This window comes from Schistocerca nitens, chromosome 6 (genome assembly GCF_023898315.1).
Source record: "Schistocerca nitens isolate TAMUIC-IGC-003100 chromosome 6, iqSchNite1.1, whole genome shotgun sequence".
Taxonomy (NCBI): domain Eukaryota; kingdom Metazoa; phylum Arthropoda; class Insecta; order Orthoptera; family Acrididae; genus Schistocerca; species Schistocerca nitens.
In genome coordinates this window covers 457,935,180-457,953,027 of record NC_064619.1, presented here as the reverse complement: position 1 = coordinate 457,953,027, position 17,848 = coordinate 457,935,180, and positions in this window count along the sequence as shown.

Here is a 17,848-nt window from a genome sequence, read left to right as displayed (position 1 = left end):
ACGCAGAAGTGCCGCAACACCACGTGGCATGGATTCGACTAATATCTGAGGTATTGCTGGACGGAATTGACACCACGAATCCTGCAGGGCTGTCCATAAATCCGTAAGAGTTCGTGGGGGCGAAGGTCTCTTCTCAACAGAACGTTGCAAGGCATCCCAGATATGCACAATAATGTTCATATCTGGGGAGTGCGGTGGCCGGCGGAAGTGTTTAAACTCAGAAGAATGTTCCTGGAGCCGCATTGTAGTAATTCTGTCGGAATGCACAATGGACACGAATGGATGCAGATGATCAGACAGGATGCTTACGTAGGTGTCATCTGTCAAAGTCGTATCTAGGCATATGAGGGGGCCCATATCACTCCAATTGCACACGCCCCACATCATTACAGAGCCTCTACAAGCTTTAACAGTCCCCTACTGACATATAGAGTTCATGGATTCACGAGGTTCTCTCCATACCAGTACATGTCCATCCGCTCGATACAGTTTGGATGAGACTCGTCTGACCAGGCAACTTGTTTCCAGTTATCAACAGTCCAATGCCGGTGTTGGCGGGCCCAGGCAAGGCGTACGGCTTTACGTCGTGAGATCATTAAGGGAACATGAGTGGGCCTTCGGCACCGAAAGCCCATGTTGCGTTGAATGTTTCGCACGCTGACACTTGTTGATGGCCCAGCACTGAAATCTGCAGCAATTTGTGGAAGGTTTGCACTCCCGTCTAGTTGAACAATTCTCTTCAGTCGTCGTTGGTCCCGTTCTTGCAGGATCTTTTTCCGGCCGCCGCGATGTTAGAGATTTGATATTTTGCCGGATTCCAAATGTACAGTCGTGCTCAAAAGTACCCGAACGACCAGAATTGCATTCCGCCTGATTCCAATGCAACCCACATGACGTAACTGTCTAGCAGATACTCTGCTCGCTCCTCGGTACAGTTGTTTTACTATTAAAAATGGTTCCAACAAGTCACCACTAGAAAACACTGCTCTGTATCGCAATAACTCAAGATGTAAAGTAACACCACAACACTACAAATGTCACGGAACACCTTATCACAGACAGGACGGTCCTTAAGGCTTGTAAGCTCACATTTATAACAATAAATGACATACCTGAAATGTTACAACTCTCATTATTACGTCAGATAGGTAATTCACGTAGTAAGTTGGTCGTATTCATGATTTCAAAGTAACACACCGTACGTATTATTTAACACAAAATGACAAAAATGACATTAAAAATTTAAGTCATTCATGAGCAGCTATTTGAGAATATGTATGAACATCAAATGACATGACGATCCGTCTCGTTCTGGATATGGATTAAAACCCAGGCCATGCAGACTAAGCAAAGATTTCGTGACTGACGGAAACTAACAGTCATTCCTGTCTAGGCATGCAGAGAGTGATATACCTCGATTTTAGACAGTATCAGTTAACACATATTAACTTTAAATTACGTAACATAAACATTTTTAATGGACGGGAATTCCTACCCAGCATCTATTGTCCCTGTTAACGAACTACGAGAGATGTTAAATATTTCTTCTTCACAAGTAACTTACTTGAAATGCCTTGAGGTAACGCTTTTTGTGTTGCACAGGGATTCGAGCCGAGAACCTCATCGGTTTGATGTCGAAGCTCAATCAACTGTGACATATCGGATTTTCTCGGCAGTAGCTAGATGTAACTGAAATGACGAGAAGAAACATTAATTTTTTCCTTCCCAGGACTCCAACCCGGCACCTATCGCTGTTATATTCTAGAGAAAACGAACGTTAAATATGGGTTTGTTACACCAGCAGCGACATTTGAGCACGTTTAAACTAGAAATAAAATGACGAAGAGTTCAGTGCTGACTGGTAATCGAAACCCAAGCACATCGTTGTTGACTACACACAAAGAGACGTCAGCTGCCGAATTTTTCTCCAACAGGAGCTCAGAATAACATCCTTGAACTTACAGTGATCTAGCAAATAGTTCTGTGGCTCATTGGGAGTCAAAACCGTCAGATATCGTTAGTGTTGACAACGAATGAAAATACATTAAAAATGAAAATTATGATCCACCAGGAGGTAGGTGTTCTCATGCTACAGCTTGATAATACATAATGAAAACTTTAGTTCTGGGCCAGGATTAGAACACATTCACGCCCAATATGTGGATACGTTCAGGAATCTGCAGTTTAGAACGAACAATAAATTGTAATCGAGCTTTATTGTTACGAAGGGATCAAATTCCACGTTAAGGGCTGTCTGAGTTGCATTCCCAGTTCAGAACCAATTTTATCGATATACAGAAGCTCAAATAAAAGATGAAATAAGTGTCCTGTGACCATATATAGCGTTTGTTTCATCATAGAAATAAAGAACTGGTATAAGAAAGGTTACTGGTGAAAGAATTTCTACATGTCGCCACTCCTCACTTTATTGTGTTCAACCTAATGTCTACATGGTAGAGAAGCAATGTCATTTTTAATGTGAATTTCAGACCACAATGCCATTATTCATTCTTCACTTGGGGTAGCCTGAAGAGAACATAATCTGTCTCTCCCTATCAAAAGTCATTGGCAGAAGTTGGAATCGAACCCAGACCATAAGTATATAAAATTAACATCAATCCAACAGACCACCTTATCATGCTCTCTGTGACCCATTCTTCTATCGTAACGCCATTGCGCCACACTGTTTGAGATTTCTGACACACAGGCTCCCTGTAGTGGTTTGCAGCATGTCCAGTATATTCATTTACCTGGTTGACCGAAACGCCATGAACAAGCTGCCTCGGCTACCCAGTGCATATATTCGGCTCTATTTTGTAATCACCGAAATAAAAGCACTTAACTGCCACCTACACAGAACTGCCAACAGTGTAGCATGCAGAAATTTATATAGGAAGTGTTCCATTCCACTTGAGCTACTCTATTGTGCTATCTGTTTGTTGAAAACGTTGTGCAGTGCAAAAGAAAAGCTGTAACTGTCTGTCTCTCAGAAGTCTAGATTCGGCCATATGCATTATCTCCAGCACTGTGGAGTGCAGAGGTTCTGGAGGAATATGTTGACGTCTGGAGCGGCTGTGGGGATGTGTCAGCTGGTAGCGTAACAGTTAGCGTCGCGCACCGTAGATAAAACGTCGCGAATTCGAGTGCATTCAGTGCTACATTGTTTAAAACGCAAGTCTGCTGGCTGCTGAAATTATCGATCTAATGGAACATTGAACATAATTCCCTTCAGTTCTCAACCCCAAATAATCGCATGTTGAAAAAGTGCTAACTTATGCGACATTTTGTGCTTTTCAGGTTTAATAGACGGCCAGACAGCAGATGCATCTCGTAACTTTTGTATTATGTATGGGGAGAGCGCATCATGCCAAAATACGTCAGTAAAGTATTTTCTACATTAGCTCTCATGTGTTAGTGGCATTTTATTCTTCCTCAAACCTTGTTTGGCAGCTTTAACTCAGAACTAGTTTTCTACGTGCATTTAATCACTAAACTGCATGTGCATTGTCTGACTGTTACAGATAACATCAGAGAAATCGCATTTATCGTTGATGGTTAATTTCTCTCTCATGCTTACTATTGCTTTAATACCACTAAATGAAACCTTACTTACGTTATGACGAAAGTCTGTTTTAATAAAACTGAGTATCTGTACACAAGCGTGCCTCTATCGGCACGTATTAGTAAAATACTGCTCACTTAGATTTCGATTGGGTCTGCGTTTAATTGGTAAGCTGTGTCATACTGATGTGGAATGCAAATGTGTAATTTCATAAATAAAGTTATGTATTCCTAGAAATCCAAAATTTGCTTGTCTGCAGCGGAAAGAGGCCTTACCTGTTGTGCGGCATTTTGTTTTTCACCACTGTGCTATGAGCCGGAAGCATATTCTTCCGATTTTCTTATAGATGTTTGATCTGACTGCTTGTATCTCTTTCACAGAAGGGATAAAAACGTTACAGTCACCAAGACTTGAACTGCGAACCATTAGAAACGCTTCTTCATAGGTTACCACATTACCACAGAGCTAGCGAAGAGGTATTTGTCTTTTATTCCTCTTATGAGGCTAGTAGTGGCTAGAAATCGTCAACCGCTATTTAAAGGACGAGATTAGTCGCGATTTCCACCTGCAACGACTTTCCTGAGCTGAAAACCGTAAATTTCCAATCTTTTGTTACACCTCAAGCTATAATAACTCAGATTATTTAATGGGAATAACAGGAAAGTCAAGTGAACTTTGAGGCTTAATTCCGTGCACACCAGGAAGTAAATCGTCGATCACATAGTTGCCAAACATACCTTGCCTTGTTGCCAAATGTCAGTTACAGTACCAGCAGGAAGAAGACGAACCGATGAGATCCAACAGCGGACTGGGAAGTGATCATAGCTCGCGTCTTAGAGACGCGGCTGCTGCGGCCTGGAATACATAATGCATCTAATTCACACTTCTGTAACTAGGTTTAGGGACTGGAGCGTAGTTACTAATAATATCCATAACTGACTGCAAACTAAGCATCATAAATCAGTATCTCCCAGAGTTGTTTTTATATTTCTTTTGTAAGTGTACTCAAAGAAAAGAGACTCGTTCATGGACGTTTTCGTGCCTCGCCGATAGTCGAGAACTACAAACAGAAAAATATAAAAAAGAATCTGTGTGCGTGTGTGTGAGAGATAGAAGACAGAGGGGTAGACCGAGAGAGAGAGAGAGAGAGATAAAAACAAAAAAGAATGAGAGAGAGTGTAAAAAATTGTTGTAATGAAATTGAATAATGGTATGTAAAGAAACCTTTCATTAAAATGACACGTTTCACATCACTACGAAATGTCGTATTCAGGATCTATGGAACAAGTATTAATCTAATCTAATCTAATCTAATCCAGTCATATCATATTGCTGACTAGCCATGAAGAGTCATGAATTACAGTAATTTTCGCCAATATCAGTAATCAAAACAATGCTTGAAAATAAAAGACGATAGTTTTTGTAATAAAGAGGGACTCCTATAAAGACCCTTTAGTCCCTGTTAACCAACCACGAAATATGTCTGATTTACCTCCATTCAGAAGTAAGAAAGTGTGCATGCATTTAAAGATGAAGTGCATGATGTTAAGTTCTGTGATGGAGATACGAACCCAACACGTAATCGGATTGATAATTAAGTAAAATCAAATGTTACGTATCGTTTTTCTTACCAGCTGCTAGGTGTTTGAATCTAAAAGAAGAATACAAATTTTTGTGTCTGAGCGACAATAGAAACGCACACCTACCGTCCTTTATCATCCACAAATACAGCTTAAGTAGCTATTGGTTACTCATCAACAGTACGATGTGTGCGTGTTTGACCAGAATTAACGACACCTATTCCGACTGTTGGCAAAACATGAACAGACATTAAAAATGCACGTTAATTTTCACTAGCAGGCCGGTGTGTACGTGATGTGGCTTGAAATGTAATTATGAATATTTTTGTACTGGATCAGGATTCGGACTCACATACTTACCTTTGGAGGAGACCTAGAGAAGATTGCAGTCTTGGGTAAAGGAACTAAATAATTGAACTATACTGTTCCGAGAGATTCAGTTCTTAGAAAGAAGAGATGCGAATTCGAATCACAGTCCAGCACTAAATTTTTCAAAATTTCTAGTTCAATTAAATACAAGTAATGTAAGTGCCGTGTTCCTTTAAACGGCTATCGGTTCATCAAATAAACTAAAATTTTCTAATGTAAGTAAGTTTACTTGCGACATTATTTCTGTTTACCATTACTTCCGCCTGTGTCATTTCCCAACGTAAACCGACTCTGCCCAGTTGGTAATGAAGGAACGTGATGTTTAATGCGGATTCTGGATCATGACGTCTTTCTCTTGAGTTTACCAAAGGTAAAGTAAATTTGTTTGTACCTCTTAAAAGTAAAGGCCTGAACCCAGGCATTGCACCTTTGATAGTTCGTTCCACCAGACCATTGTGGCCACATTTCCCAGCCCCAGGAGTGTGCTGTAACGGATGATGTGCTTAGCTTACAAACTTAGTCGTGGTGGAGAAAATGCGAGTCTATTAAATGGTTAAGTAGAAGCAAGCTTCTGACCCAGAGATCATGCTATTCTGATGTTAGCAGGATGTAAAGACTCTTCTAGTCATCACAGCCTCGATGTGAAGCCATTTTGAAAATTTCACTAATTTAGAAAATTTCTTAGATCGAGAAAATCCACTGTGAAGGAAAGTGTGAAGTTACCGGATAAGTCGATTATTACCGTCATTATTACTATTATTTTCTTCATACCGCTGATGGAACACATGTGCTTGAAGATCATTTAATGCCTTTTAGTCATTATAGAAGTAGTTGCCCAAGAACAGGTTTTTTTTCTGTTTAAGGAATCCTTTTCATTTTACTATCGAATATCAGCAATGACTCGTAGATTAGATTAAAACTAAAGTAATTGATGAAGACGTTACTTGATGACAAAAACACGCTGCCTTTCTTCATTTACTTGCGCCTAGAAATGGCTGTCGAATACTGCCAAACCAAAAGGCAAGGGATCTTACTGTCTTCCGATATACGTCGCTGTCGGTTCTTCCATATGATTTGGTCGACGTGACCTGTTTCAAGTTGTGTATGACAGAGAATGTTTTAGAAAATCAATTCTTTTCCTTTGCAATAAACAGAGAGATTTTCATTCTAAGCTATCCATGTTCAAAATATTCGCAACATTAGTTCAAATTTAATATTAGCTTCTATAATGTAGAAAGTATTTCACAGTTACAAAACTCGCATGCGACTCATTGACCCTACAGTTAATCGCTGACCATAAATTCTAGCTCAGAGTGACACCAGTTTAAATAACCTAATGTATCGAAACTGTTTGCCAGTGCTCTTTCTCACTGGAAAATACGCAATTCACTCATTTGGCTCCATAAGTACTCTGTAACAGTAATTTCTTATGTATGCAATGCATACGGATTGTAGAATTTAGTGGTGCTCTCTCTTCCACTTCTGTATGCAATATGCATGTCCTAAATATGCCCTTTATCATGACAGGGCCTGGGAGGTGCAACATCATACTGACAACGGTATTGTGCTTATACTGATAACCTCACTGTTCGTTTTACCTGATTTTGTAATCGTTTAATTAGATGATGACCTTCCAGTGGGAGATATTTCGTCTCCCTTTTCCTTCTGTGAAATTTGTCGTAAGCTTTTTGCGTTCCAACCATCGAAATGCGGCAGAGTACGGCCGGTAAACGATTCACATACCACGATTTAGTACTGTTAAGACGATTTCTTTAAACATTGTCGTAGCTGAAGGGATTTAGTTTCTTCTTAAATCGTCTTATGCAGCAACGTTCGCAGATATCTCAAATAGGAAAAGCTCTTTATCCTGGTATGAAGGTTGTAAAACAAATTTCTCACAGTTTGTGTCTATTGATCTATTCATTTGGCACTACTGTATAAGTATTTTGTCTAGGAGATATCAAAGTAGTGTTCCTGTAGCTGTGGGAATCACTGGTTGAAATCGAGTTTAACACCAATGGGTAGAGTACTGCTAAATATTCAAAATGATTATCAACCTAAGTCTGAGTTCATCCACAAACTGAAGCCTATTTCTAATATTGAAGCTAGACTGTATATCCTTGTCTACCTTGAGTTTGCATTGGAAGGCGTTTACACACACTTATACAATACTATGAATACTTCGAACACAATAGTTAACGTTGCTCACATAAACTATTTTTTTTAATTCTTCTGTGTCTTCAGCGTGCAATATGTGTTGTAGATACAGTCTTAGACAAAAAAATTGACCGCCGAGTCATTCACGTAAGGTGGACAATACAGTCATGCTCCCCTCAGAATTCTATGTCCGGCAATATGTTCGATCTGGCAACATTGTAGACTGCGACACTTCCCAGAAGAAGTCTTGACTGCATCGTGAGTACCGACGTAGTCTTCAGGTAAAACGCGAGACTAGCTAATACGTCGCCTGACAACAGAAAGCACAGGTCAACAACATTTTTATCGCCCCTTTCCTCTCGGTGCTGAAGCTATGAGTGTAGTTCAAGCGGATCTATAATATAATTCGCTTTTTGTCAAATTGGTAATAACAGTTTGGTTCAACAATATTTTAGCGAGATTTCTTGGCTGACCATCTGCCTCTGAACACCGCATGCGTCTGAGTTCTCTGGGACACGTTTGCTGCGTACTGGCGGGGGCTGAGGCGCTGCGCTGCCTCACCTTCTGCTGACAACGTCTGTTCCACTCCTCACTCTCGACGGTGTAAAATGCTTTAATGTTGTTGAGTGGTGACCCATACAATCTGTCTACGATTTGTGTTTCTTACTCGATAGCAATGGAGACACAAAACCGTTTTTACTTGATGAGTATTTTATTCCACTAATTCCACTAGTATGCAATACAACAATGTGAGACAGAATTATTTTCATTGTTTCTGATCCAGTGCGCTATAATTAAAGCGTCACATCCTGTTCTTTTTCCTTTCACAGAATATTCTTTGAAAAATTTATTTTTGTCATGGATTCATTGTGTTAGTCAAGGCACAGAGTAAATGCCATGTAATGTGTTTGGTTTCTTTCCTTGATTCCCTATGGAAAATGGATGTGAAACATTGTGTCAATACCTTTCAGAACCTGCTCTATAGTTACTCACGCAAATTGCTTGTTTTGAGGTCCATACATTAATTAATGGAGAAATGAATGCTGTTCAAAAGCGATATTTAAAATATTCAATCGGATTTAAGTCGACAAAATTGCCCATATTTGAAGCTACCCAGAGAGAAAGTAAGTTGCTAGAGCCGCTGTTAGCAAATGTCTGCAGAGAGTTCATAATTGCTACTGTGGAAAATTAGCATAAAGGCCGTATAGTAATCAAGAGATTCATTTCCTTCATGCGTATCTCCCTGGCATGTGAGTCTTAAGTGAAGATCAACATTGACATTCGTATCGTTGACGGTCGATTCGAATTTCGTCAGAGACGCTTGTATTGTGAAACAGCTTGGCAGTCAGAAAGCCGATATCTGTGACATTAACACAACTTACTGAGTCGAGCTACGAAGAGGATTTGATGTGTAAAGGTTTTCTTCCGATTTCGTCACAGTATTTTTTCTGGAAATTCGCAACTCCGTAAAATAAATCAGAAAAAAAGCTCGCACACACTGGCCCCTACCACGGTTAGAACTGACAACTCATGGAGCCCTTGTGACACGAGACATGGCTACGGACACACTGCTACTAGCACCCTACTCTCATCATGGTATTGGTCGCTCAGCCTCATAATGCATCGTGAAAGATAATAAAAGTTGTCACTTATGTGCAGAACAGCATTTCTTTAGCCAAAACATTGAATTTTCTTTCTCGGTGTCTTAGTTTACATGAGGATTATATAGCACAAGTCATTCAAATGGAAAGGGAATATCAAGTGAATTTAGCGAGTCAATTCAGTACCATATGCGGAAGTGACTGCACTGTCACCTTGTTGCCAAATGTTTGTGACTATGTTGCGAATTAACAGCTGTGCTAGGAATAGCTCTGTAGCGTTATTGGAGGAGAATCCCGTGCTCGTGTCATAGGAGGCGCAGGGTTTGGTTAATATGCAGCGTTTTCTCCTATCAGTTGTGTCAAAGATTCAGGTGTATAATCTTCCATCACAAAGTTTCCCACAAAATATATATGAGTAAAACACTTACCGTGTTAATTTGTGACAAAAGATTATTTCAGCACAATAAAATGTCTTTGGAAATCAACTTTGCCCGCCTGTCACGAAAAGTAAGATAAGAAACACTTTGCACCTCGAAATCGATTGCATCTATGTGCAGTCTTGTGATCATACAAGTAGAATTTCACGCAATGCACGAGGATGTAGAAAAATGTTGGTGCGAATGGAAGCTATAAGAAACACAGTTAACTAATTATTCTGTACCACGTAATAATCAATTCATTTAAAAATTCAGAAGAGATGAAGCTAAAAATTATGCCCATTAAGACAGAAACTAAAGTGCTGATGCGGGTACTGTGCAGATCGGCGCTTTTTCATCTTCAGATCTATACAAATAATGTATACTAACCAACGCATTCATTGCTTTCGTAATGTTTCCTTCTTGTTTTGTCTTCTAATGATGAACTTGATCCACACCGATGAGTCTGATTGTTTTGAGTCTGATTGTTTCTTCGTATCCTTCCATCTATTATCTTTGTGTGTTATTGTTCGGTGTTCAAAAAGCAAAATATTATGCCTGTTCCCACGAGGTAATAGAACGAGGACATAAGAAGGATAACGAACTATAATCAAAGTACACTGAGACGCCAATTTGTCTGTCGTCATGGTGTTAAGAAATAGATGGGTATTATTGCCTGCATCACCGGCATTACGTTGTCGTCTTTTCTTACTGAGGTTTTGATATTACCCTGAACACAAGACGCCGAGATAAGTGTGTATATTCTCGGTGACGAAACGTCCCACATTCCATTCATCCTGATCCATTCGTTACGTTCATCGGCAGCAATGAGTGATAGGAAAGCTGCTGTGACGTGACGAATAACAATAACAACGGTAGTAATAACAAATCAGTAATCAAGGATGTTTACTGCATTTCAGACAATTGATAACGATTAACAAAATAACCAAGAAAGGCTGAGTGTTTAATTGGCGCACTGCATAGGAGTTCTTACCAATTTGTTACTGAATTCTGTTCTGGTTGTTTGCAGAGAGAAAAGAAAGAACACTGTAGCCATACAAATCGCTAGTACAGCGGGATATTACCTATCAACTGTCCTTGCTTTACATCACGAGACGAACATGGCGTCACCGAGCTAATATTTGAAATACATTTCTGTTTTCTCTCTCTGTCTCTCTCTCTCTCTCTCTCTCTCTCTCTCTCTCTCTCTCTCTCTCTCTCTTTTCGTTTTTCTTTCTTGAGGAAAGCATCGAGAACCGCGAGTAATAAGCAAGTAGGCATATAATCTATTTACAGTTATTTTCATCGGGATACATAATGCAAAAAATAAACCTTTTAAGAGTATTATTGTGGAATTCTAATTATTGGCAGTCTACTCGTGAGCTTTCTCGCATTCAGTGGGGTGAAACCTATCACAGAAGTAAGCAAAACACAAAATTTCTTGCACCATGCGCAGCCGCGCGGGATTAGCCGAGCGGTCTCGGGCGCTGCAGTCACGAACTGTGCGGCTGATCCCGGCGGAGGTTCGATTCCTCCCTCCGGCATGGGTGTGTGTGTTTGTCCTTAGGATAATTTAGGTTAAGTAGTGTGTAAGCTTAGGGACTGATGACCTTAGCAGTTAAGTCCCACACGATTTCATACGATTTCACACACATTTGAACATACCATGCGCAACACAAACGAAATCTCGTTGCACTGCAGCCTTATTGGAGGTGGTATGCCGTTGCTTTCCTCCGACATTTCAGTTGACATACCTAGCCAGCTAATAGGGGAACCTACAGTTTAACGTAGCATTCGGACCACAGTGCAGCTCGGCATTTTTTACATCAACCAACACCGCCCGGGGGTGGGGGGAAATAAGTGTAAAAAAGCACACAAAAATCGTGGGACTGACCAGTTATCGAACCGGTCCTTTGTATTTGTAGTCTTGTTTCTTACCGCATTCCCACCACGTAACTGCTGAAACCTGTAACGTACTAATATAATGTTTTATTTGGAGACCGTCTTTCGGTGTACAGCATTGAAATACGACTGTCCGACCTCAACTTTGGCTTCGATTTTTTCAAAAGCTAGGGAGTGTCCAGCAGAAACCTAGAACGTCCATGCAATATTTGATCAAAATCGTTAGCGCACATGTCAGACCCTCTCCTTGTGAGACTTATTTACAAATCGGAAGTTTGTGGAGACTCTTTCCCCCTGCTCCCCACAACGAGCGTTCTAAGTGACATACAGCAAAGTATGCAATAACTCGAATACACGAAACGCCACAGTTTACTTTAGTCTTCCCTACTAAAACATGCCTGTAATGTTAAATGGCCCGTTTAGGTCATGCGAATTGCATACAGAAGTGGAAGAGAGAGCACCACTAAATTTTACAATCCGTATGCATTGCATACACACAGTAATTACTGTTACAGTGTACTTATGGAGCACAATGAGTGAATTGCGTATTTTCCAGTGAGAAAGAGCACTGGCAAACAATTCCGATACTTTAGGTTACTTAAACTGGTGTCACTCTGAGCTGGAATTTATGATCAGCGACTAACTGTAGGGTCAATGAGTCGCATGCGGTTTTTGTAACTGTGAAATACTTTCTACATAATAGAAGCTAATATTAAATTTGAACTAATGTTGCGAATATTTTGAACATGGATAGCTTAGAATGAAAATCTCTCTGTTTATTGCAAAGGAAAAGAATTGATTTTCTAAAACATTCTCTGTCATACACAACTTGAAACAGGTCACGTCGACCAAATCATATGGAAGAACTGACAGCGACGTATATCGGAAGACAGTAAGATCCCTGGCCTTTTGGTTTGGCAGTATTCGACAGCCATTTCTAGGCGTAAGTAAATGAAGAAAGGCAGCGTGATTTTGTTATCAAGTAACGTCTTCATCAATTACTTTAGTTTTAATCTAATCTACGAGTCATTGCTGATATTCGATATTAAAAAGAAAAGGATTCCTTAAACAGGGAAAAAAACCTGTTCTTGGGCAACTACTTCTATAATGACCAAAAGGCATTACGTGATCTTCAAGCACGTGTTCCATCAGCGATATGAAGAAAATAATAGTAATAATGACGGTAATAATCGAATTATCCGGTAACTTCACACTTCCCTTCACAGTGGATTTTCTCGATCTAAGAAATTTTCTTAATTAGTGAAATTTTCAAAATGGCTTCACATTGAGGCTGTGATGACTAGAGGCTGTGATGACTAGAAGAGTCTTTACATCCTGCTAACATCAGAATAGCATGATCTCTGGGTCAGAAGCTTGCTTCTACTTAACCATTTAATAGACTCGCATTTTCTCCACCACGACTAAGTTTGTAAGCTAAGCACATCATCCGTTACAGCACACTCCTGGGGCTGGGAAATGCGGCCACAATGGTCTGGTGGAACTATCACATGTGCAATGCGTGGGTTCAGTCATTTACTTTTAAGAGGCACAAACAAATTTACTTTACCTTTGGTAAACTCAAGAGAAATACGTCATGATCCAGAATCCGCATTAAACATCACGTTCCTTCATTACCAACGGGGCAGAGCCGGTTTACGTTGGGAAGTGACATAGGCGGAAGTAATGGTAAACAGAAATACTGTCGCAAGTAAACTTACTTACATTAGAAAATTTTAGTTTATTTGATGAACCGATAGCCATTAAAAGGAACAGGGCTCATATTTTACTTGTACGTGATTCAACTAGAGATTCTGAAAAATTTGGTACTGGACTGTGATTCGAATTCGTATCTCTTCTTTCGAGGATCTGAATCTCTCGGAGCAGTATAGGTCAATCATTTCGTACCGTTTCCCAAGACTGCAGTCTTCTCTAGGTCTCCTCCAAAGGTAAGTATGTGGGTCCGAATCCTGATCCAGTACAAAAATATTCATAATTTCATTTCAAGCCATACCACGTACACACCGGCCTGCTAGTGAAAATTAACGTGCATTTTTAATGTCTGTTCTTGTGTTGCCAACAGTCGGAATAGGTGTCGTTAATTCTGATCAAACACGCACACATCTTACTGTTGGTTAGTAAGCAATTGATAATTAAGCTATATTTACATCTGCATCTACGTGATTTCTCATTTATTCACAATAAAGTGCCAGAGAGAGGGTTCAGTGAACCACCTTCATGCTGTCTCTCTACCGTTCCACTCTCGAAAGGCACGCAGGAAAAACGAGCACTTAAATTTTTCCGTGCGACCCCTGATTTCTCTTATTTTATCGTGATGATCATTTCTCGCTATGTAGGTGGGTGCCAACAGGATGTTTTCGCAATCGGAGGAGAAAACTGGTGATTGAAATTTCATTAGAAGATCCCGTCGCAACGAAAAACGCCTTTGTTTTAATGTTTGTCACTATAATTCACGTATCATGTCTGTGATGTTATCTCCCCTATTTCGCGATAATACAAAACGAGCTGCCCTTCTTTGTACTTTTTAGATCTCATCCGTCTCTCCCACCTGATGCGGATCCCATACCGCGCAGTAGTACTCCAGAATAGGGCGGACAAGCGTAGTGCAAGCAGTCTCTTTGGTACTGCTGTTGCACCTTCTAAGTGTTCTGCCAATGAATCGCAGTCTTTGGTTTGCTCTGCTCACAATATTATCACTGATCGTTCCAATTTAGGGTTTTTGTAATTGTAAACCGTAAGTACGAGGGCTATTCCGAAAGTAAGGTCCGATCGGTCACGAAATGGAAACGACTATGAAAATCCGATAAAGCTTTGCACAGATGTGTTGGGTAGTGTCTCTAGTATAACCCCAGTTAGCATCACGTCGCTCTTCTCATTTCTGAGCTCGCAGTGAGTGCGTAAAGATGTCTAGAAAATAGTGTCTGCCGCCAAGTACGGGGGCGTGGTGAGAAATTTCCCCTGAAGCTATGCAGCTAACATTACATAACTGACGTGCTGTTTCGTCTTCAAGACAATTCTCAGCCGCATTCTGCAGGGGCAATGAAGATGCTCCTGCATCGTTTTCAAATGGAAATGTGAGAGTACCCACAATACAGCCCGTAATTGTCTCCCTCTGAGTTTCAGCCCTGGTCACATGAACCGCTGGTTATGAAGACAACATTTCGGCACAAGACAACGAGCCGTAGGCCAGCGTAGAGAATTGTCGGAGAGCACTGGCGGCTGCCTTCTATAGCGAGGGTATGGGAAAGTTGGTACAACGCTACGATACACGTCTAAGTCGGGTCGGCGACTATGGAGATAAGTAGCTGCAAGGTGTATCTAACTGTTGCAAATAAAACATTTTTGATTTTTACCGTGGTTTCCATTTCGCGACCTATCGGACCTTACTTTCGAAATAGCCCTCGTATTTAGTTGATTGGGGAGGCTTGCGTGCCTCAGCGATACAGATGGCCGTACCGTAGGTGCAACCACAACGGAGGGGTATCTGTTGAGAGGCCAGACAAACATGTGGTTCCTGAAGAGGGGCAGCAGCCTTTTCAGTAGTTGCAGGGGCAACAGTCTGGATGAGGGACTGATCTGGCCTTGTAACATTAGCCAAAACGGCCTTGCTGTGCTGGTACTGCGAACGGCTGAAAGCAAGGGGAAACTACAGCCGTAATTTTTCCCGAGGAAATGCAGCTTTACTGTATGATTAAATGATGATGGCGTCCTCTTGGGTAAAACATTCCGGAGGTAAAATAGTCCCCCATTCGGATCTCCGGGCGGGGACTACTGAAGAGGACGTCGTTATCAGGAGAAAGAAAACTGGCGTTCTACGGATCGGAGCATGGAATGTCAGATCCCTTAATCGGGCAGGTAGGTTAGAAAATTTAAAAAGGGAAATGGATAGATTAAAGTTAGATATATTGGGAATTAGTGAAGTTCGGTGGCAGGAGGAACAAGACTTTTGGTCAGGTGAATACAGGGTTATAAATACAAAATCAAATAGGAGTAATGCAGGAGTAGGTTTAATAATGAATAAAAAAATAGGAGTACGGGTTAGCTACTACAAACAGCACAGTGAACGCATTATTGTGGCCAAGATAGACACAAAGCCCATGCCTACTACAGTAGTACAAGTTTATATGCCAACTAGCTCTGCAGATGATGAAGAAATAGATGAAATGTGTGACGAGATAAAAGAAATTATTCAGGTAGTGAAGGGAGACGAAAATTTAATAGTCATGGGTGACTGGAATTCGTCCGTAGGAAAAGGGAGAGAAGAAAACATAGTAGGAGAATATGGATTGGGGGGAAGAAATGAAAGAGGAAGCCGCCTTGTAGAATTTTGCACAGTGCATGACTTAATCATAGCTAACACTTGGTTCAAGAATCATAAAAGAAGGTTGTATACCTGGAAGAATCCTGGAGATACTAAAAGGTATCAGATAGATTATATAATGGTAAGACAGAGATTTAGGAACCAGGTTTTAAATTGTAAGACATTTCCAGGGGCAGATGTGGATTCTGACCACAATCTATTGGTTATGAACTGCAGATTGAAACTGAAGAAACTGCAAAAAGGTAGGAATTTTAGGAGTTGGGACCTGGATAAACTGAAAGAACCAGAGTTTCAGGGAGAGCATAAGGGAACAATTGACAGGAATGGGGGAAAGAAATACAGTAGAAGAAGAATGGGTAGCTCTGAGGGATGAAGTAGTGAAGGCAGCAGAGGATCAAGTGGGCAAAAAGACGAGGGCTAATACAAATCCTTGGGTAACAGAAGAAATATTGAATTTAATTGATGAAAGGAGAAAATATAAAAATGCAGTAAATGAAGCAGGCAAAAAGGAATACAAACGTCTCAAAAATGAGATCGACAGGAAGTGCAAAATGGCTAAGCAGGGATGGCTAGAGGACAAATGTAAGGATGTAGAGGCTTGTCTCACTAGGGATAAGATAGATACTGCCTACAGGAAAATTAAAGAGACCTTTGGAGAGAAGAGAACCACTTGTATGAATATCAAGAACTCAGATGGAAACCCAGTTCTAAGCAAAGAAGGGAAGGCAGAAAGGTGGAAGGAGTATATAGAGGTTTTATACAAGGGCGATGTGCTTGAGGACAATATTATGGAAATGGAAGAGGATGTAGATGAAGACGAAATGGGAGTAAGATACTGCGTGAAGAGTTTGACAGAGCACTGAAAGACCTGAGTCGAAACAAGGCCCCGGGAGTAGACAACATTCCATTAGAACTACTGATGGCCTTGGGAGAGTCAGTCATGACAAAACTCTACCATCTGGTGAGCAAGATGTATGAGACAGGCGAAATACCATCAGACTTCAAGAAGAATATAATAATTCCAATCCCAAAGAAAGCAGGTGTTGACAGATGTGAAAATTACCGAACTATCAGTTTAATAATTCACAGCTGCAAAATACTAACGCGAATTCTTTACAGACGAATGGAAAAACTGGTATAAGCGGACCTCGGGGAAGATCAGTTTGGATTCCGCAGAAATGTTGGAACACGTGAGGCAATACTAACCTTACGACTTATCTTAGAAGAAAGGTTAAGGAAAGGCAAACCTACGTTTCTAGCATTTGTAGACTTAGAGAAAGCTTTTGACAATGTTAACTGGAATACTCTCTTTCAAATTCTGAAGGTGGTAGGGATAAAATACAGGGAGCGAAAGGCTATTTACAATTTATACAGAAACCAGATGGCAGTTATAAGAGTCGAGGGGCATGAAAGGGAAGCAGTGGTTGGGAAAGGAGTGAGACAGGGTTGTAGCCTCTCCCCGATGTTATTCAATCTGTATATTGAGCAAGCAGTAAAGGTAGCAAAAGAAAAATTCGGAGTAGGTATTAAAATTCATGGAGAAGAAGTAAAAACATTGAGGTTCGCCGATGACATTGTAATTCTGTCAGAGACAGCAAAGGACTTGGAAGAGCAGTTGAACGGAATGGACAGTGTCTTGAAAGGAGGATATAAGATGAACATCAACAAAAGCAAAACGAGGAATATGGAATGTAGTCAAATTAAATCGGGTGATGCTGAGGGAATTAGATTAGGAAATGAGACACTTAAAGTAGTAAAGGAGTTTTGCTATTTAGGGAGTAAAATAACTGATGAAGGTCGAAGTAGAGAGGATATAAAATGTAGACTGGCAATGACAAGGAAATCGTTTCTGAAGAAGAGAAATTTGTTAACATCAAGTATAGACTTAAGTGTCAGGAAGTCGTTTCTGAAAGTATTTGTAT